The sequence below is a fragment of the Ranitomeya imitator genome, chromosome 1, assembly GCF_032444005.1.
Source record: "Ranitomeya imitator isolate aRanImi1 chromosome 1, aRanImi1.pri, whole genome shotgun sequence".
NCBI lineage: Eukaryota > Metazoa > Chordata > Amphibia > Anura > Dendrobatidae > Ranitomeya > Ranitomeya imitator.
This window is the reverse complement of record NC_091282.1, coordinates 1,185,662,633-1,185,685,797: the sequence shown is the minus strand read 5'-3', so window position 1 is coordinate 1,185,685,797 and position 23,165 is coordinate 1,185,662,633. Positions and strand designations below refer to the sequence as shown.

General features: G+C 46.3%; 1 protein-coding gene across 2 annotated transcripts in view; it reads left to right on the top strand.

The window, feature by feature from the left end:
• SORCS2 (sortilin related VPS10 domain containing receptor 2) overlaps positions 1 to 23,165 on the top strand; it is a 1,198,559-nt gene that overhangs the window by 749,886 nt on the left and 425,508 nt on the right. The window lies entirely within an intron of this gene.

Genomic DNA, 23,165 nt, shown 5'->3' with positions numbered 1-23,165 from the left:
TAGGGTTAGGGTTAGGGCTAGGGTTAGGGCTAGGGTTAGGGCTAGGGTTAGGGCTAGGGTTAGGGTTGGGGCTACAGTTAGGGTTGGGGCTAAAGTTAGGGTTAGGGTTTAGATTACATTTACAGTTGGGAATAGGGTTGGGATTAGGGTTAGGGGTGTGTCAGGGTTAGAGGTGTGGTTAGGGTTACCGTTGGAATTAGGGTTAGGGGTGTGTTTAGATTAGGGTTTCAGTTATAATTGGGGGGTTTCCACTGTTTCGGCACATCAGGGGCTCTCCAAACACGACATGGCGTCCGATCTCAATTCCAGCCAATTCTGCGTTGAAAAAGTAAAACAGTGCTCCTTCCCTTCCGAGCTCTCCTGTGTGCCCAAACAGGGGTTTACCCTCACATATGGGGTATCAGCGTACTCAGGACAAATTGGACAACAACTTTTGTGGACCAATTTCTCCTGTTACCCTTGGGAAAATACAAAACTGGGGGCTAAAAAATAATTTTTGTGGGAAAACAAAAAGATTTTTTATTTTCACGGCTCTGCGTTATAAACTGTAGTGAAACACTTGGGGGTTCAAAGTTCTCACAACACATCTAGATAAGTTCATTGAGGGGTCTAGTTTCCAATATGGGGTCACTTGTGGGGGGTTTCTACTGTTTAGGTACATTAGGGGCTCTGCAAACGCAATGTGACGCCTGCAGACCAATCCATCTAAGTCTGCATTCCAAATGATGCTCCTTCCCTTCCGAGCCCTCCCATGCGCCCAAACGGTGGTTCTCCCCCACATATCGGGTATCAGCGTACTCAGGACAAATTGGACAACAACATTTAGGGTCCAATTTCTCCTGCTAACCTTGGAAAAATACAAAACTGGGGGCTAAAATATAATTTTTGTGGAAAAAAAAATATTTTTTATTTGCACGGCTCTGCGTTATAAACTGTAGTGAAATACTTGGGGGTTCAAAGCTCTCACAACACATCAAGATGAGTTCCTTAGGGGGTCTACTTTCCAAAATGGTGTCACTTGTGGGGGGTTTCTACTGTTTAGGTACATTAGGGGCTCTGCAAACGCAATGTGACGCCTGCAGACCATTCCATCTAAGTCTGCATTCCAAATGGCGCTCCTTCCCTTCCAAGCCCTCCCATGCACTCCAAACGGTGGTTCCCCCCCACATATGGGGTATCAGCGTACTCAGGACAAATTGGACAACAACTTTTGGGGTCCAATTTCTCCTGTTACCCTAGGGAAAATACAAAACTGGGGGCTAAAAAATAATTTTTGTGGGAAAAAATTTTTGTTTTATTTTTATGGCTCTGCATTATAAACTTCTGTGAAGCCCTTGGTGGGTCAAAGTGCTCACCACACATCCAGATAAGTTCCTTAGGGGGTCTACTTTCCAAAATGGTGTCACTTGTGGGGGGTTTCAATGTTTAGGCACATCAGTGGCTCTCCAAACGCAACATGGCGTCCCATCTCAATTCCTGTCAATTTTGCATTGAAAAGTCAAACGGCGCTCCTTCCCTTCCGAGCTCTCCCATGCGCCCAAACAGTGGCTTACTGCCACATATGGGGTATCAGCGTACTCAGGACAAATTGGACAACAACTTTTGAGGTCCAATTTCTTCTCTTACCCTTGGAAAAATAAAAAATTGGGGGCAAAAATATAATTTTTGTGAAAAAATATGATTTTTTATTTTTACGGTTCTGCATTATAAACTTCTGTGAAGCACTTGGTGGGTCAAAGTGCTCACCACACCTCTAGATAAGTTCCTTAGGGGGTCTACTTTCCAAAATGGTGTCACTTGTGGGGGGTTTCAATGTTTAGGCACATCACTGGCTCTCCAAAAGCAACATGGCGTCCCATCTCAATTTCTGTCAATTTTGCATTGAAAAGTCAAACGGCGCTCCTTCCCTTCCGAGCTCTCCCATGCGCCCAAACAGTGGTTTACTGCCACATATGGGGTATCAGCGTACTCAGGACAAATTGGACAACAACTGTTGAGGTCCAATTTCTTCTCTTACCCTTGGAAAAATAAAAAATTGGGGGCAAAAATATAATTTTTGTGAAAAAATATGATTTTTAATTTTTTCGGTTCTGCATTATAAACTTCTGTGAAGCACTTGGTGGGTCAAAGTGCTCACCACACCTCTAGATAAGTTCCTTAGGGGGTCTACTTTCCAAAATGGTGTCACTTGTGCGGGGTTTCAATGTTTAGGCACATCAGTGGCTCTCCAAAAGCAACATGGCGTCCCATCTCAATTTCTGTCAATTTTGCATTGAAAAGTCAAACGGCGCTCCTTCCCTTCCGAGCTCTCCCATGCGCCCAAACAGTGGTTTACTGCCACATATGGGGTATCAGCGTACTCAGGACAAATTGGACAACAACTTTTGGGGTCCATTTTCTCCTGTTACCCTTGGTAAAATAAAACAAATTGGAGCTGAAGTAAATTTTTTGTGTAAAAAAGTTAAATGTTCATTTTTATTTAAACATTCCAAAAATTCCTATTAAACACCTGAAGAGTTAATAAACTTCTTGAATGTGGTTTTGAGCACCTTGAGGGGTGCAGTTTTTAGAATGGTGTCACACTTGGGCATTTTCTATCATATAGACCCCTCAAAATGACTTCAAATGAGACGTGGTCCCTAAAAAAAAATGGTGTTGTAAAAATGAGAAATTGCTGGTCAACTTTTAACCCTTATAACTCCCTAACAAAAAAAAAAATTGGTTCCAAAATTATGCTGATGTAAAGGAGACATGTGGGAAATTTTACTTATTAAGTATTTTGTGTGACATATCTCTGTGATTTAATTGCATAAAAATTAAAAGTTTGAAAATTGCGAAATTTTCAAAATTTTCACCAAATTTCCGTTTTTTTCACAAATAAACGCAGGTACTATCAAAGAAATTTTACCACTATCATGAAGTACAATATGTCACGAGAAAACAATGTCAGAATCACCAGGATCCGTTGAAGCGTTTCGGAGTTATAACCTCATAAAGGGACAGTGGTCAGAATTGTAAAAATTGGCCTGGTCATTGACGTGCAAACCACCCTTGGGGGTAAAGGGGTTAAACTTCTTAACAATGATGTATCACTTACTTTACTGGGTGCTGCAATTTAAAGCAAAAAACAAACTTGTTTTATCATTTGCAAGTGTAGCAGTTCTCTGAATGCTGAGCTCAGTATAACCCTGCCCACACCACTAAGTGTACACTGTGCAGAAGCAGAAAGGTACCAATCAAGAGTGAGGGTGTGGTTGGACTACCCAAGTAGTCCTCTAGTGATAATCTGCTGATAAAACACTGATTTTATAAAACTTACAGAAAGCAACCCAGTAAGTGAGACATCACTGGAATCAGAGTCTCTACCCCTACATTATGTTGCTCTCAGATTAGGTAGCAAAAATCTGGTGACAGATTCCCTTTCATAACATTAATTTAGAAGTCACTTTCCTTAAGAAAATTAGAACACTGCTCTCCAACCCTGTCCCCACCTAGTTACATAAGGGGCGCTTGTGGAGAAACAGGGTCAGTGGGTGCTCTCGTCCGCTGGCCCGGTGGTCTTTAGCAAGACTGCATGGACCATGGCTCATACCATTGAATGCCCGCTGTAACTCCCAGTGGGCAATACACTACACAAAAAACACAGGGTTAAGGTAAAACAGTGTGGCAATACTTTATTGAACCACAGCACACAATAGCAAACAGAACAATCCCAACATGGCTGGAATTGCTTGATTACATGGGAGCATATAAAAGATCACTGCGTCTCCACGTATTTCCAGTATGACATGATGTCAGAGCTCCCAGGGTCGCTACTTCATCTGTGGATGAACGCACAGAGAAGAGGTAATGACAAGCATAGGGAGATGACTAAGAACTGTCCATAGAGTCCATACAAGGTCCAAAGCCAGTTGACACGATGTGAGAGCTCCCAGGGTCACTACTTCATCTGTGGATGCACGCACAGAGAAGAGGTAACGACAAGCATAGGGAGATGACCAAGAACTATCAATAGAGTCCATACACGGTCCAAAGCCAGATGACATGATGTTAGAGCTCCCAGGGTCACTACTTCATCTGTGGATGCACGCACAGAGAAGAGCTAACGACAAGCATAGGGAGATGACCAAGAACTGTCCATAGAGTCCATACAAGGTCCAAAGCCAGTTGACACGATGTCAGAGCTCCCAGGGTCGCTACTTCATCTGTGGATGCACGCACAGAGAAGAGGTAACGACAAGCATAGGGAGATGACCAAGAACTGTCCATAGAGTCCATACAAGGTCCAAAGCCAGTTGACACGAGAGTCACCACTTGGCTTATCTGACCATCTCCATTGACCCAGGTGACCAGCGGGTCCCAAACCTGGCTTTCTCCAAACATATCCATGTTCAGAGATGGTCACTGGATCAGGTCTGTGTCCTTCCAACTGGAGCCGAAAACCCCTAAGTTGTTTCCTATAGAATCATAGATCAATGTCCCTCGTGATGGTGCCATGATGAATTGGCTGCAGTCCTTTCTTTTGTCTGTTGGGTGGCTTGCAGAATGTCTGGCTGGTAGCATTGTGTTACTTCAGTCTCCCAGGATGTGATGTCTGAGTCTTTTTATACCCAAAGCATGTAAGCTATTTTTAGAATTACCCAGGGTCCTTCAGTCCATCATCAAGATAAGGTAAGCAACGGTGATGGGATTAAGTAGCACTATTAGCATATAAGCAAACATCAATAAACAAAGCTTAACACACCCTATGTACAGTCACTATTACAGACTTAAGATACCTTCACACTAAACGACTTACCAACGATCACGACCAGCGATACGACCTGGCCGTGATCGTTGGTAAGTCGTTGTGTGGTCGCTGGGGAGCTGTCACACAGACAGCTCTCTCCAGCGACCAACGATAAGGGGAATGACTTTGGCATCGTTGAAACTGTCTTCAACGATGCCGAAGTCCCCCTGCAGCACCCGGGTAACCAGGGTAAACAGGGCCGGCGTCAGCACCCGGCACACCGGGCAAATGCTGGGGCCCTGGGGAGAGAGGGGGGCCCACTCACGCTGTCATAGATACAGCTGGGAGAGCAGAGCAGGAGATAACATGCTCTCTCCGCCCACAAAGTCACTGCTGGCTGCGTTCTCTTAACCCCTATGTGCCAGCTCTGACACAAGCATCTTCTCACTCAGTGAGTGCAGCCAGGCAGGCACACATAGGGGTTAAGAGAAGGCAGCCAGTGTGACATTGTTTGTGGGCGGAGAGAGCACATTCTCTGCTCTGCTCTCCGCCCCTGGCTGGCTGCCATGCTGCCGAAGTTATGAGGCAGATTCAGGAGGAGCTCCTAGTCCTACCAGTGCCTGAGTGAGTGGCGCTGCTATATACTACGTGGGCTGCGCTGCTATATACTACGTGGGCTGCACTGCTATATACTACGTGGGCTGCGCTGCTATATACTACATGGGCTGCTATATGCTACGTGGGCTGCTATATACTATGTGGGCAGTGTTATATACTACATGGCTGTGTTTATATGCGATCATGAATCGGGGTATGTGTTAAAGGGGGGGCCCACTGAGACTCTTTCGCCCGGGGCCCTCAAAAACCTGGAGCCGGCCCTGAGGGTAAACATCAGGTTACTAAGTGCAGGGCCGCGCTTAGTAACCCAATATTTACCCTGGTTACCATTGTAAAAGTTAAAAAAAAAAACACTACATACTCGCATTCTGATGTCTGTCACGTCCCCCGCCGGCGTCCACAGGGTTAAAACTGCTTTCGGCAAGAGCGCTGCTAATGCACGCGCTGCTGCCGAGAGTTTCCCTGCACTGACTGTGTCAGCGCACCGGCCGTAAAGCAGAGCACAGCGGTAACGTCACCGCTGTACTCTACTTTACGGTCGGCGCTGACACAGTGGACGCCGGGGGACGTGACAGACATCAGAATGTGAGTATGTAGTGTTTTATTTTACTTTTACAATGGTAACCAGGGTAAATATCGGGTTACTAAGTGCGGCCCTGCACTTAGTAACCCGATATTTACCCTGGTTACAAGTGAACACATCGCTGGATCGGCATCACATACGCCGATCCAGCGATGACAGCGGGTGATCAGCGACCAAAAAATGGTCCTGATCATTCCCCAACGACCAACGATCTCCCAGCAGGGGCCTGATCGTTGGTCGCTGTCACACATAACGAGATCATTAGCGGGATCGTTGCTACGTCACCAAAAGTGTGACGTTGCAACAATATCGTTAGCGATATCGTTATGTGTGACGGTACCTTTACACAGTATGTTAGATAGTATATCAGTGGGCAAGGCTGTCTTCTTGACCCACCAGACATAAACACTTCAATTCACAAGCCAATATACAGATAAAAAGCCAGTTCTTTTGGTTTGCAAAAAAAACATGGTTGTCTGGGAAATTAAGATACAATCTGATTTCTTCACAGCGCTGTTTACTGCCTATACAAACTTGTGTCCTTCACTTGGTTGTGTGTGTAATTTGGAAAAAATAATGATCTCATATTCTCAGCTGAAATTATTCGAATTCCTCTCTGTAAAAAAAAAAATGAAGAACTATAACAAGTGTTCTGAACACGACTGTTCTGCCTTGTGAAAGCTGCAGTTTCTCACCTTCGCTACTGCATTACTACAAATGTGTTTGGTACAATTCTCCATATAACTACTGTAGGTTGATTTTCTCTAGCTGCCTGCTAGTATTGAGTCCGGAAAGATGCAAGAGGGCAAATAATGAATAATAAACAATAGTTCATATTTTATAGAAAAGAAAAAAAAAACATTTACAAATAAGGATAAATGTATCCATGCAGCCAGGATATTAAAATACCCTCTTTACTTTTCTGTGGTTTTAAGTAATAAATGTGATGCGCTCCGTCTGATATTTAGTTCTATTGTCTCAGTCTTTGTTTAGCTGAACTCCAATCAGAGGAAATACTTGTGGAATGAGGTTCATGTCAGACCGGCCTTTATGCTGGGTGCTGCCCTGCGCGACATCTATATTTGTCAGCCCTTCCATATGTTGCACTGCCATTTCGTATACAAATAAAGCCACTATTATATATATCAGCTCTATAATGTACATTGACAATAATGCTTCAATGCAGTTGCCTAAATGATAAGATTATTCAGTCAGGACTGGTGCCAGTATTTAGGCAAACGTCGTAGCTCATGGTGCCTGGGGGTTCACTCTGCACATGTTTCAATAGAAGACATGTCCAGTGGATGTGCATACTATATAAATTGAGCAGGCCCAGGAGCTGAGCCTGTAACGTGGGTGCCAGCTGTGTTAAACAGCCACTAACTTAATTACGATTGGAGCAGTTTAACCCTAAACATGTTGCTATAAATAAAGGCAATAGCATTTAAAAGGTTGGAAAGGTGACAAGGACACTCCCTTATGATGCCCGTTACCCACCTCCCATCCCACAATATCATTGCACTAGTCACTAGTATTTTCATGGCAGCCAGTGATCTACTGAAGACCTATGACTGACATGAGTAATTAATACACTGCTATACTATAGTATTGCAGTGTATTGTACAAGTGATCCAGTGATCTCAAGTTCAAGTCCTCTAGGGAAACCATTAAAAAAGTAGGATGAAAAATATATAAAAAGAATTAAAGTTCTTATCACCGCCTGTTACAGAACATAAATAAAAAATAAAAAAAACATTTTCTGGATCACTGCTTGTGGAACTGTTCAAACGAATAAAATATCCTCATAATTTCATGTGGTGAATTCCAAAAGTGGGAAAAAATCTGGATGGCAAAAGTACTGATTTTTTAGTTACTTCACCTCCTAAACAAATGGAGGAAAAGAGATCAGAAAATTGTATGACCCTTATTCTACACTGTTAGCCAAAAAATAAAAGTTTTATAGATTTTGGAAGGTGAGGAGGGAAAGTTACAAGCTAAAGGGTCTGCTGTTAGGGGTCGAGCTCCTGCCTCTGCAGAGGGGGAATCTCGGGCCATCTCCGCTGCGGTCTCCCATTCTTCTCCTGCCGCAGTGGAGCCTGCTCAGCGGAGACGTTGATCCCAGTGTCTCGCTCAGTCTGACTCTGTGCTAAGAGTTACTGCTGCATTTCCTGCTTCTGCCATTGAAGTCAGTGCTGGGCAGCGGCGAGCGGACGCTTCTGGGGCTAAGTCCTGCTTTTCACGTTCTGAGCATGCCCAGAGTAAGATCTCTCAGTGGAGATTGAGGGTTACATGATCAGATACTGCAGCTAAGGTCCTTGTAGCTGCTAGGACTAAATCCTGCTTTGCACTCTGAGCATGCCCAGGGCAAGATCTCTCAGTGGAGATCTAGGGTCACATGCTCAGGTGCTGCAGCACTCCTTTGGTCCTTCTTTGAAAGGTCCTAAATGTGCTGCAACTATTTAAGGCCCGCATGGCCACATGGCTATGCGCTAGTATTGACTATTGTCATCGTGTGTGTGTTGATGAGTGCAAGTCGTTCCTTAAAAAACCCATCCCTTGTGTATGACTGTTCGCGTAAGGTGTATGGCTGCAATCTAGCGCCCGGCTGAACTCACAGCTTTAACACACGAAGCAGCGTCTAACTGCTGTGACCGCCAGTGCAGCGCCTTGCGCTATTAGAGCGCTTACCTTACCCAAGTCTTGGTGGTTAGTGGCGTCCGCTAGTGTGGCACAGCATGCACTTCTGTGCATAATAGTTACCTCTGATACCCCAATTGTGGTGTCGATCGCAAGAGGTCTACACTAACTCAAATCCTGTGTCCTGGGATAGAGTTCTGTGGTTCCTTGCTTGCGCTCTCTGTGCGGTACCGCAACCCTGTGACTTAACAGGGATTGCTTCCTTCACACAGGGTGAAGTTAACCCGTGTGTGTAATCACATTGTACCGCCATATAGTACCGCCATTAGCAGCTGGTTCTTTCCTGCACGGTGGATCCCGGGTGGCGAACGCACCAATCTTACTTAATAAATATATTCGGTGCGTTCCGCCAATCCTAACAGAATACTAGCGCCAGGGTCTGGCTAGTAAATGGCGGACATTCAGCAATCTTTGCGGTATATCCAGCAGCTGGAGGGTAGGTTGGCGGATCTCGAGAGCTCAACCTCAGCTGTGGATGTTACCGCAGTTGCTGAACAGGCTGCTAGCGTGGCTGCAGCAACCTTGTCCACTGCCACCCCTGTTCCGACATTATCTCGCCTCCCGCTGCCAGAAAAATTTTCTGGAGATAGCAAATCTTGTAGGGGATTCGTGAGTCAGTGCTCTATTCACCTCGAGCTCCTGGCTGCACGTTTTCCTACAGAGTGGGCTAAGGTGGGATTTATTGTGTCTCTCTTGTCGGACAGGGCGTTGGAGTGGGCTACACCGCTGTGGGAGCGTGGTGATCATGTGGTGCAGAGTGCTCCGCTGTTCCTGAGCACTCTGAAAAAAGTCTTTTTAGGACCTCAAGTCACCCATGACACAGCGCTCCAACTACTGGCATTAACTCAGGGTGAGTCCTTGGTCAGCTATTTATCCGTCCGCTTCCGTACTTTAGCTTCCGAGCTGGAGTGGTCGGATAAAGCCCTTATCCCCATATTTTGGAGGGGCCTGGCTGACCACGTTAAGGACGCTCTGGCCACTATGGAGATTCCTGCCACACTGGAGGAGTTAATAACTGTCTCTACTCGAATTGACCTCCGTTTTAACGAGCGGAGGTTAGAGCGAGCCCAGTGTAGGCAGAGGTTTCGGCTGGCTCCCACCTTCGCCAAACCTCCGGAATCTCCGGTCCAGGTTCATGAGTCACATGAGGCCTTGGAAGTGTCACGAGCGGGATCTAAGTCCCGGACCGCTTGTGCACTCAAGGTCTGTCATGTTTGCCAGCAGTCAGGACATCTTGCCACCAGATGTCCCCAGTGGTCGAGGAAATGTCAGCGTCTAGTGGTAGTAGGTGGAGGTACACTAGACACGGCGATGTTTGCCTCCAAATTGTCCCTTAAAGGGACAATTACTATAGACTCATCCTCCCACTCGGTAGAGCTCTGCGTGGATTCTGGGACAGAGGGCAATTTTATGTCTTCTGCCTTCGCCCAACGGCACGCAATACCCCTGGTTATGCTAGCTCAACCAGTAACAGTACGAGTGGTGAATGGGTCGACACTGCCCTCACAGATAACACACCAGACCATCCATTTTACTCTGTCCATGTCGCCATCCCTGTTGTGAATTCTGCTCTTGGGTTCCCTCCAGTGGTTGTAGATCGGAATGCAGTTGTCTCTGAGTCACAGTCCTGGCCAGGGGTATCTGCTAATTGCTGTCCTGACTGGGATATTTAAGTGTGCAGGATTCATTAGCCCTTTCCAGTTGTCAATGTTTCTTTGGAAGTATTGGATCTCTGCCTGGCCTCTCCTGCTTAACTGCCAGTTCAGCAAAGATAAGTGTCTGTTTCGTTTTATGAAGCACATATGCTGTGTGCTTATTTTCAGTGCTGATCATTTGTTTCTATTTGTCCAGCTTAGACTGTGTCAGTTGTTTTTCTCAGTCTGGTTGGATTCTCTGGAGTTGCAGATATACTCTCCACATCTTTAGTTAGGTGGTGGAGTTTTGTAGATATTTTTGTAGTATTTTATGCTGACCACTTAGTATCCTGTCCTGTCCTTTTCTATTTAGCTAGAATTGGCCTCCTTTGCTAAGCCTGTTTTCTGCCTGCGTGTGTCTTTTCCTCTCCAACTCACAGTCATTATTTGTGGGGGGCTGCCTATCCTTTAGGGGTCTACTCTGAGGCAAGATAGGTTTCCTATTTCCATATTTAGGGGAATTTAGTCCTCCGGCTGTGTCGAGGTGTCTAGGTTTTGTTAGGCACACCCCACGGCTACTTCTAGTTGCGGTGATAAGATTAGGGTTTGCGGTCAGAATAGTTACCACTTACTCCAGTGAAGGTTTTCATGCTGCTCCAAGGCCACCTAGTCATAACAGTACAAGTGGCCAATAATGAGTTAAATGCATCTCAGAAGAAGGGAAGAAAGGTCTTGAGCCATTTTTTTTTCTTCAGTCTACTTTGTCTACTCCTCCCTCTTAATCCCTGGGTGGCTGAAGAGCCTTGTGCTAGCATGAATGTTCAGGAATTAGCTTCTCGTGTAGACCAACTTGCTGCTAGAGTACAGGGTATTTCTGATTACATTGTTCAGACTCCTGTTTTAGAACCGAAGATTCCTACTCCTGATTTGTTTTTTGGTGACAGGTCCACATTTTTAAGTTTTAAAAACAACTGTAAACTGTTTTTTGCTTTGAGACCTTGATCCTCTGGTGATTCCATTCAACGGGTTAAAATCATCATCTCCCTGCTGCGTGGTGATCCACAGGATTGGGCATTTTCCCTGGAATCCGGGGATCCTGCTTTGCTTAATGTAGACTCCTTCTTTCAGGCGTTAGGATTAGTGTATGATGAACCTAATTCGGTGGATCAAGCTGAGAAGACCTTGTTGGCCCTGTCTCAGGGGCAAGAGGCGGCTGAATTGTATTGTCAGAAATTCAGAAAATGGTCTGTGTTGACTAAATGGAATAATGATGCTTTGGCGGCAATTTTCAGAAAGGGTCTTTCTGAATCCGTTAAAGATGTTATGGTGGGGTTTCCCACACCCTCCAATCTGAGTGATTCTATGTCTCTGGCCAGTCAGATTGACCGGCGCTTGCGGGAGCGCAGAACAGTGCGCGCTATGACGTTATCCTCAGAGCAAATTCCTGAGCCTATGCAGTGTGATAGGATTCTGTCTAAAACAGAATGACAAGGTTTCAGACGTCTCAATAGGTTGTGTTATTATTGTGGCGACGCTTTCCATGTCATTTCTATCTGCCCTAAGCGGACAAAGAGGATCGCCAGTTCATTTACCATCAGTACTGTACAACCGAAATTTCTGTTATCTGTGTCCCTGATCTGTTCATTGTCATCATTTTCTGTCATGGCGTTTGTGGATTCAGGCGCTGCCTTGAACTTAATGGACTTTGACTTTGCTAGGCATTGTGGTTTTCCCTTGCAGCCTTTGCAGAACCCTATTCCTTTAAGGGGCATTGATGCTACATCCTTGGCTAAAAATAAGCCCCAGTTTTGGACACAGGTTACCATGCGCATGGCGCCAGCCCATCAGGAAGATTGTCGATTTCTGGTGTTGCATAATTTTCATGATGCTATCGTGCTGGGTTTTCCCTGGTTACAGGTACATAATCCTGTTTTGGATTGGAAGTCCATGTCTGTGACTAGTTGGGGTTGTCAGGGGGTTCATAATGATGTTCCTCTGATGTCTATCGCCCCTTCATCCTCTTCTGAAATTCCAGAGTTTTTGTCTGATTTTCAGGATGTATTCGATGAACCCAAGTCCAGTTTCCTTCCACCGCACAGGGACTGCGATTGTGCTATTGACTTGATTCCCGGCTGTAAGTTTCCTAAGGGACGACTTTTCAACCTGTCTGTACCTGAACATGCCGCCATGCGGAGCTATATTAAGGAGTCTTTGGAGAAAGGGCATATTCGGCCATCTTCTTCACCGTTGGGAGCAGGGTTCTTTTTTGTTGCTAAAAAAGATGGTTCCTTAAGACCCTGTATTGATTATCGCCTCTTGAATAAGATCACGGTCAAGTTTCAATATCCTTTACCTTTGCTTTCTGATTTGTTTGCTAGGATTAAGGGAGCTAGTTGGTTTACTAAGATTGACCTTCGGGGGGCTTATAATCTTGTTCGTATTAAGCAGGGTGATGAATGGAAAACTGCGTTTAACACGCCCGAAGGCCATTTTGAATACCTTGTGATGCCATTCGCACTCTCTAATGCTCCATCTGTTTTTCAGTCCTTCATGCATGATATCTTCCAGGATTATCTTGATAAATTCTTGATTGTATATTTGGACGATATTTTGATTTTTTCCGATGATTGGGAGTCTCATGTGCAGCAGGTCAGGATGGTATTTCAGATCCTTCGTGACAATGCCCTGTTTGTGAAAGGGTCTAAGTGTCTTTTTGGGGTGCAGAAGGTTTCCTGTTTGGGCTTTATTTTTTCTCCCTCGTCTATAGAGATGGATCCTGTTAAGGTTCAGGCCATTCATGATTGGATTCAGCCCACATCCGTGAAGAGCCTTCAGAAGTTTTTGGGTTTTGCTAATTTTTATCGCCGTTTCATTGCTACTTTTTCCAGCGTGGTTAAACCCTTGACTGATTTGACGAAGAAGGGCGCTGATGTGGCAAATTGGTCCCCTGCGGCTGTCTCTGCCTTTCAGGAACTTAAACGTCGTTTTACTTCTGCTCCAGTGTTGCGTCAACCGGATGTTTCTCTTCCATTTCAGGTTGAGGTTGACGCTTCTGAGATTGGGGCAGGGGCTGTTTTGTCTCAGAGGGATCCTGTTGGTTCCTTAATGAATCCGTGTGCCTTCTTTTCCCGTAAGTTTTTGCCTGCTGAACGCAATTATGATGTCGGCAATCGGGAGTTGTTGGCTATGAAGTGGGCGTTTGAGGAGTGGCGACATTGGCTTGAGGGAGCTAAGCACCGTATTGTGGTCTTGACCGATCATAAGAATCTTATTTACCTCGAGTCTGCCAAACGGTTGAATCCTAGACAGGCTCGATGGTCCTTGTTTTTTTCTCGTTTTGATTTTGTGGTCTCGTACCTTCCGGGTTCTAAGAATATTAAGGCTGATGCCCTCTCTAGGAGTTTTTTGCCTGATTCTCCTGAGGTCTTGGAACCGGTCGGTATTCTGAAAGAAGGGGTGGTCCTTTCTGCCATTTCTACTGATTTACGACGGGTTCTTCAGGAATTTCAGGCTGACAAACCTGACCGTTGTCCTGTGGGGAAACTGTTTGTTCCTGACAGATGGACTAGTAGAGTGATTTCTGAGGTTCACTGTTCCGTGTTGGCTGGTCATCCTGGCATTTTTGGTACCAGAGACTTGGTTGGTAGGTCCTGTGGGACTTGTGCGCGGGCCAAGCCTTTTTGCTCCTGTGCTAGTGGGTTGCTTTTGCCATTGCCGGTCCCTGAGAGGCCCTGGATGCATATTTCTATGGATTTTATTTCTGATCTTCCTGTTTCCCAGAGGATGTCGGTTATCTGGGTTGTTTGTGACCGATTCTCTAAGATGGTTCATTTGGTGCCTTTGCCTAAATTGCCTTCTTCATCTGATTTGGTTCCGTTGTTTTTTCAGCATGTGGTCCGTTTGCATGGTATTCCTGAGAATATTGTGTCCGACAGAGGTTCCCAGTTTGTTTCTAGGTTTTGGCGGGCCTTTTGTGCCAAGCTGGGCATTGATTTGTCTTTTTCTTCTGCATTTCATCCTCAGACAATCGGCCAGAACGAGCGAACTAATCAGACTTTGGAGACTTATTTGAGATGCTTTGTGTCTGCTGATCAGGATGATTGGGTGGCTTTTTTGCCATTGGCCGAGTTTGCCCTTAATAATCGGGCTAGTTCGGCTACTTTGGTTTCACCTTTCTTTTGTAATTTTGGTTTTCATCCTCGTTTTTCTTCTGGGCAGATTGAGCCTTCTGACTGTCCTGGTGTGGATTCTGTGGTTGACAGGTTGCAACAGATTTGGGCTCATGTGGTGGACAATTTGGTGTTGTCTCAGGAGGAGGCTCAGCGTTTTGCTAACCGTCGTCGGTGTGTTGGTTCCCAGCTTCGGGTTGGGGATCTGGTTTGGTTGTCTTCCCGTCATGTTCCTATGAAGGTTTCTTCTCCTAAGTTTAAGCCTCGGTTTATTGGTCCTTATAGGATTTCTGAGATTATTAATCCGGTGTCTTTTCGTCTGGCGCTTCCGGCCTCTTTTGCTATCCATAATGTCTTCCATAGATCTTTATTGCGGAAATATGTGGAGCCCGCTGTTCCCTCTGTTGATCCTCCGGCCCCTGTGTTGGTTGATGGGGAGTTGGAATATGTTGTTGAGAAGATTTTGGATTCCCGTTTTTCGAGGCGGAAGCTTCAGTATCTTGTCAAATGGAAGGGTTATGGCCAGGAGGATAATTCTTGGGTTTTGCCTCTAATGTCCATGCCGCTGATTTGGTTCGTGCCTTTCATCTGGCTCATCCTGATCGTCCTGGGGGCCCTGGTGAGGGTTCGGTGACCCCTCCTCAAGGGGGAGTACTGTTGTGAATTCTGCTCTTGGGTTCCCTCCAGTGGTTGTAGATGGGAATGCAGTTGTCTCTGAGTCACAGTCCTGGCCAGGTGTATCTGCTAATTGCTGTTCTGACTGGGATATTTAAGTGTGCAGGATTCATTAGCCCTTGCCAGTTGTCAATGTTTCTTTGGAAGTATTGGATCTCTGCCTGGCCTCTCCTGCTTAACTGCCAGTTCAGCAAAGATAAGTGTCTGTTTCTTTTTCTGAAGCACATATGCTGTGTGCTTATTTTCAGTGCTGATCTTTTGTTTCTATTTGTCCAGCTTAGACTGTGTCAGTTGTTTTTCTCAGTCTGGTTGGATTCAATGGAGTTGCAGATATACTCTCCACATCTTTAGTTAGGTGGTGGAGTTTTGTATTTTCTGCTGTGGATATTTTTGTAGTATTTTATGCTGACCGCTTAGTATCCTGTCCTTTTCTATTTAGCTAGAATTGGCCTCCTTTGCTAAGCCTGTTTTCTGCCTGCATGTGTCTTTTCCTCTCCAACTCATAGTCATTATTTGTGGGGGGCTGTCTTTCCTTTGGGGGTCTACTCTGAGGCAAGATATGTTTCCTATTTCCATCTTTAGGGGAAATTAGTCCTCCGGCTGTGTCGAGGTGTCTAGGTTTTGTTAGGCACACCCCACGGCTACTTCTAGTTGCGGTGATAAGATTAGGGTTTGCGGTCAGTATAGTTACCACTTACTCCAGTGAAGGTTTTCATGCTGCTCCAAGGCCACCTAATCATAACACATCCCATCAGGAGATTATATCTCTACTCGTCATTCCTGAGGGAATTGATGAGGTCCTGTTGGGGATACCTTGGCTACGGTACCACTCTCCTCATATCGAGTGATCCTCAGGCAGAATTCTGGGATGGGGTGAATCTTGTGGGGGTAGGTGCCAGAGGGAGTGCGTTCAGGTTGCTACTACAGAGGTACCCGCAGATCTATCCTCTCTCCCCAAGCAATATTGGTCTTATGCAGACGTGTTCTCCAAAAAGGCGGCAGAGACCCTTCCGCCCCATCGCCCTTATGACTGTCCTATTGATCTCTTGCCTGGTGCTGAGCCTCCCCGGGGTCGAGTTTATTCGTTATCTCTCCCGGAGATGGAGGCAATGTCTCAGTACATTCAAGAGAATCTGGCAAGAGGGTTCATCAGGAAGTCAGTGTCACCTGCAGGGGCTGGGTTCTTCTTCATGCAAAAGAAGAATGGAGAACTGCGTCCATGCATAGACTACAGGGGTCTTAACGCCATCACCGTTAAGAATAAGTATCCTTTGCCCCTGATATCTGAGCTCTTCGATAGGCTTCGGGGAGCAAGGGTGTTTACTAAACTAGATCTGCGGGGTGCTTACAACCTGATTTGTATCCGTGAGGGGGGCGAATTGAAGACGGCTTTTAACACCAGGGATGGGCACTATGAATATCTGGTGATGCTCTTCAGGCTCTGTAATGCCCCAGCCGTTTTCCAAGACTTTGTGAACGACATCTTCCGGGATATGCTTTCCACCTCGGTCGTAGTCTATCTGGATGATATTCTCATCTACTGTCCAGATATTGACTCCCACCGGAGAGATGTTTGCAAAGTCTTTGACCTCCTACGGGCAAACTCCCTCTATGCCAAGTTGGAGAAGTGTATGTTTGAGCAGGAGTCCTTACCTTTCCTCGGCTATATCATCTCCGCCCAGTGATTGGCTATGGATCCTGCCAAACTGCAGGCGGTGCTGGACTGGCAAGAACTCCATTCTCTTAAAGCGGTGCAGCGCTTTATGGGGTTCATAAATTTTTATCGCCAGTTCATTCCGCACTTCTCAACTTTGGTAGCTCTCTTGGTTGCTCTCACCAAGAAGGGGGCAAATCCCAAATTGTGGTCTGAGGAGGTCTCCAAGGCCTTTGTCTCCATAAAGTCACACTTCACTAGCGCTCCCATCCTACATCACCCCGACGTAGATAAGCCACTTATCATGGAGGTGGATGCCTCTTCTGTTGGTGCTGGAGCAGTCCTCTTCCAAAAGGATGCTCAAGGTCGGAAGCATCCTTGCTTCTTCTTTTCTAAGACCTTTTCACCAGCAGAGAGGAATTATTCCATCAGGGACAGGGAGTTGCTAGCCATGAAGTTGGCTTTTTTGGAGTGGAGACATCTCTTGGAGGGAGCTCGATTTCCCATCCAGGTCTTCACTGATCATAAAAATTTGGTTTACCTGCAGACAGCCCAGCGGTTAAATTCTCGCCAGGCCAGATGGTCCTTGTTCTTCTCCCGGTTTCATTTCACCCTTCATTTTCTTTCTGGGAAGAAGAACATTTGTGCCAATGCTCTCTCTCGCTCTGTTGTGTCATCTGTGGAGGAGGAAGAGGAGCCTTGGCTTATTGTCCCCACCGAGAGCATGAGAACTGTGGCCCCGGTTTCGCTAGAGTCTGTGCCTCCGGGCAAGACTTTTGTACCACCCAGTTTGTGACCGGAGGTTCTCTCTTGGGCACACTCGTCCAGGGTGGATATTTTGGTTCCAAAAGGACATCTGAGTTACTGGCGAGGACATACTGGTGGCCGCATATGGCTCATGATGTTGCAGAGTATGTTCGGGCGTGTGCCTCTTGCGCCAAGTCCCCTCGGCAACGGCCAGCTGGTTTGCTTTATCCTCTGCCAGTGGTGGACAGGCCCTGGGAGATGGTCGGGATGGACTTTGTGGTGGGCTTACTCAAGTCTCGTAGTTGCACCATTATCTGGGTGATCACCGACCATTTTTCCAAAATGGTTCATTTGGTGCCTCTTCCACGGCTACTATCTGCTTGGGCTCTGGCTGCCTTGTTCATCAAACACATCTTTCGCTTACACGGTATGCCGGACAAGATTGTCAGTGACCGGGGTCCACAGTTTGTGTCTGGTTTCTGGAGGGAGATTTGTCGTCTACTCAGTATTGAGTTAAATCTCTCTTCGGCTTATCATCCCGAGACAAATGGGTTGGTTGAGAGAGCCAACCAGACTCTGGTCACTTATTTGCGACATTTTGTTTCTGCTAGGCAGGATGACTGGGCATCCTTGTTACCATGGGCAGAGTTTGCCCTTAACAACGCTGTAGTCGACTCCACCGGTCAGACTCCTTTCCTCCTTAACTACGGCCAGCATCCGCGGGTTCCTGTACCTATGCCCATGCCCTCTGCTGACTCCAGGGTGGCAGACTGGGCAGTGGAGGCACAAGACATTTGGGACTGCACTCAGGATGCCATCCGTGCCTCCAAGGAGAGAATGAGGTCCTCCGCCGATGCACATCGGCGCCCTGCCCCGACCTTTGCTCCTGGCGACTTAGTGTGGCTCTCCGCTCGTAACATCAGGCTGCGTCTTGAGTCCACTAAGTTTGCTCCTTGCTACTTGGGTCCCTTCAAGGTCCTCGAACAGGTTAATCCTGTGGTCTACCGTCTAGCCCTTCCTCCATGCCTAGGTATCACCGGCACCTTTCATGTGTCCCTCCTTAAGCCCGTATACATGTCCCAGTTTTCTGAGTCATCTGCCGGGACATCGGGTTCGACTACGGACGATTACGAGGTGAACGCTATTTTGGGATGCAAGGTGGTTTGTGGCAAAAAATTTTATTTGGTGGACTGGAGGGGTTACGGTCCTGAGGATAGATCCTGGGAGCCTGCTAAGCACGTTCGGGTTCTGCAGCTCATTGCTGCCTTCGAACGTAGCGAGGCCCAAGGAGGGTGGGCCCTGGGGGGGGTAATGTTAGGGGTCGAGCTCCTGCCTCTGCACAGGGGGAATCTCGGGCCATCTCCGCTGCGGTCTCCCATTCTTCTCCTCAGCGGAGACGTCGATCCCAGCTTCTCGCTCAGTCTGACTCTGTGCTAAGAGATACTGCTGCATTTCCTGCTTCTGCCATTGAAGTCAGTGCTGGGCAGCGGCGAGCAGACGCTTCTGGGACTAAGTCCTGCTTTTCACATTCTGAGCATGCCCAGAGTAAGATCTCTCAGTGGAGATCGAGGGTCATATTATCAGATACTGCAGCTAAGGTCCTTGTAGCTGCTAGGACTAAATCCTGCTTTGCACTCTGAGCATGCCCAGGGCAAGATCTCTCAGTGGAGATCTAGGGTCACATGCTCAGGTACTGCAGCAATTCCATTGGTCCTTCTTTGAAAGGTCCTAAACGTGCTGCAACTATTTAAGGCCCGCATGGCCGCACGGCCATGCGCTAGTATTGACTATTGTTATCGTGTGTGTGTTGATGAGTGCAAGTCGTTCCTTAAAAAACCCATCCCTTGTGTATGACTGTTCGCGTAAGGTGTATGGGTGCAATCTAGCGCCCGGCTGAACTCACAGCTTTAACACACGAAGCAGCGTCTAACTGCTGTGACCACCAGTGCAGCGCCTTGCGCTATTAGAGCGCTTACCTTACCCAAGTCTGGGTGGTTAGTGGCGTCCGCTAGTCTGGCACAGCATGCACTTTTGTGCATAATAGTTACCTCTGATACCTCAATTGTGGTGTCGATCGCAAGAGGTCTACACTAACTCTAATCCTGTGCCCTGGGATAGAGTTCTGTGGTTCCTTGCTTGCGCTCTCTGTGCGGTACCGCGACCCTGTGACTTAACAGGGATCGCTTCCTTCACACAGGGTGAAGTTAACCCGTATGTGTAATAACATTGTACCGCCATATAGTGCCGCCATTCACTTAGCAGCAGGTTCTTTCCTGCACGGTGGATCCCGGGTGGCGAACGCACCAATCTTACTTAATAAATATATTCGGTGCGTTCCGCCAACCCTAACAGCTACGTTGCACAGCCCCCAAGTCAGAGACATCCAAATTTGAAATGTGAAAAAAGTCAAAGAAAAATATGGTCTTAAAGGCATTCTCAAAACCTGGCTGGAGAGCTTTTAGAACTGGCTATTATGGGGTCCATGATCATTATTAATCTGGGTATAGAGCAGTCTACTTTTTCATCAATGTCAATAAAATGCGGAAGATGTCTTGCTCCGGAGGACCGAGCACGTAAGTGCATCTCACAGTAGCCAATTTATTGAAAGGAGTGTTCTCAAGTTTGCAGGTTATTCCCTATTCATTGGATAGGGGATAACTTCCTGATTGCTCGGGATTCCACTGATGGGAGTGGTGGGAAATAATGCACTCTATTTATTCAACAGGCAGATAGTTGCTAATAATCTGCTTGCTGTACCCAGCTCTGGCTCAGAACAGTCATTGACTGCTCCTGCTGGCAATTCAGCTGTTCATCGTCAACAGAGAAACTTCCTCCTCTGGGCTGCTCTCTTGATGGGACGTCACTGCCGACGTCATGCTGATTTACAGCTGGCTCCCCACAGTTAGACAACGGGGTGTTGGCTGTCAATCAGCATGACGTCATCAGTCACGTCCCATCAATTAGGTAACGAAGAGTTGGCTGTTAATGAGCATGACGTCGGCAGTCCCATCCTGTCAGTAAGGCAGTGAGGAGTTGGCTGTCAATCAGCATGATTTTGGCAGTCATATTCCGTCAAATAGGCAAAAAGTGTTGGCTGTCAATCAACATGACGCCATCAGTCACGTCCCGTCAGTTAGGCAAAGAGGAGTTGGCTGTCAATCAGCATGATGTCGGCAGCCATGTTCCGTCCACAGAGCAGTGCAGAAGAGAAGTTGCTGCTCTGTCAATTTAATGCCAGCAGAAGTAGCCAAATCGCCGACAGGAGCGGTCTGTGACCACTATGTGCTGGCAAAGATTGGCGATGGCACAGCAGGCAGGTATTTAGCAACTACCTGCCTGTTAACCTTAGGCACATTGTGTAAAGAAAAGAAAACTTCTTTAAGTAATTAGTAGTGCATAATTTCTCCAGGTATAATGCTGCAAAGAAATGGAACACTTGCTGCCGACAAGCACAGGTCACAGACGATCATTGGGAGAACCTTCCGACAAACAGACATTTTCAATCATAGTGCTGTTAAATACAAAATCTATTTCTTCACTGTAAATACTGGTCAATAGTCATCTGGGAGGATACAGTGAGAGTGTAAATATACGGCATATATGTTGGTGAGCATCTGCCCAGAGCAATATACTGAATGGAGCACAAGTAATAAGACATACTTACATACAACCATATAAGAAGTGTCATACCCTGCGGCTTCTAGCACTCATCATCCGCAGCCTCCCTGGCACAGGGCTCAGATGTAACCATACATATCCCGGCATGTAGAATGTATCTGTGTCACCTTGTATGATAGTCCGCTATTGCTAATGACTGACCTGAATTCACACTGCAAGCAATGCTCGTCTGGAAAGGGAATATTTTCCACTGTATGTGACATTTGTGCAAAATGATAAATGTGGTGGTTTTAAGGGGTCGTCTGGTCTGTTGGGGACATATTATCATTATCTGGCCTAGGTGGACTTATTTTGCTATTCAACATTACTCGGATGGGTTGTGCCTGGCGACTGTAACCCACTTCATAGAAGAAGCTGGTATTTGTGATTTTATTTAGGATAAATTGACATTTTATGGCACTGATAGTTAGGCACTGTGGGGTATATCATTTGTGCATTGAATGGTGGTGACAAAACTGTAAAATATTCTTGGAGCACCATTCTGTACAGTGCTTATAATAAAGGTCTATGTGGTATAATTATTAGTGCACGGTACGGTTCCAGGATATGAACACAAATTACTAAAGCTATCAACATGCATCATATGGCCAGCCATGTGGGTCAAGGTTATGAATACCCTAGACATGGCAAAAACAATTTTTCATGCTGTATATTAGTGGTTACCTACTGTATAGTTAATGAAAGTGCTGCAATTGTCAATCCTGCATCTATTTTCAGAGCCCCTGATATGCATTTCGCAGCCTGATCCAAGTTTCAGATTTTTCTCTTTTAGGAGTGTCTCTCTCAGTAATATCGGCTGGATGTAAACACTGTGTATATTATTATTATTATTATTATTATCATTATTATTATTATTTATTAATACAGCACCATTTATTCCATGGCGCTTTACATGGGAGGAGGGGTATAGATAATAAAAACAAGTACGATAATCTTCAACAATACAAGTCAGGAGAGGTACAGGAGTAGAGGACCCTGCCCGCGAAGGCTCACAATCTACAAGGGATGGGTGAGGATACAGTAGGTGAGGATAGAGCTGGTCGTGCAGCGGTTTAGTCGATCGGTGGTTACTGCAGGTTGTAGGTTTGTCGGAAGAGGTGGGTCTTCAGGCTCTTTTTGAAGGTTTCGATGGTAGGCGAGAGTCTGATATGTTGGGGTAGAGAGTTCCAGAGTAGGGGTGATGCGTGAGAGAAATCTTGTATGCGATTGTGGGAAGAGGAGATAAGAGGGGAGTAGAGAAGGAGATCTTGTGAGGATCGGAGGTTGCGTGCAGGAAAGTACTGGGAGACGAGGTCACAGATGTATGGAGGAGACAGGTTGTGGATGGCTTTGTATATCATAGTTAGGGTTTTGTACTGGAGTCTCTGGGCAATGGGAAGTCAGTGAAGGGATTGACAGAGGGGAGAGGCCGGGGAATAGCGAGGGGACAGGTGGATTAGTCGGGCAGCAGAGTTTAGAATAGATTGGAGGGGTGCAAGAGTGTTTGAGGGGAGGCTACAGAGCAGGAGGTTGCAGTAGTCAAGGCGGGAGATGATGAGGGCATGGACTAGGGTTTTTGCAGATTCTTGGTTGAGGAATGTACGGATCCGTGAAATATTTTTGAGTTGAAGTCGGCAGGAAGTGGAAAGAGCTTGTATATGTGGTTTGAAAGAGAGATCAGTGTCAAGGATATCCAGGGTGCTGCTGTTTTCATCTGCTTTTTTACATCAACATAGCTTCTATCCTGCACTTATTTCCTCTCCATACACTTTTCTCCTTGTCTATAGTCGGTTTTCAGTACCCTCCATTTTCCACAGCAGATTTTTTTTACAATTCTTTCTCTCTTTCCCTGTTGCTATTAGTCATGGGTCATTCAAAACCGATCTTGCGCAAAGACTCGGCTCACTTCAATGAATGATGAGAACCGGTACCCCAGTGAGAGCCGTTTGCAGCCTCTGAATATCTATGACGGGGGGAGAATCAATATGTTTGGATGCTGAAA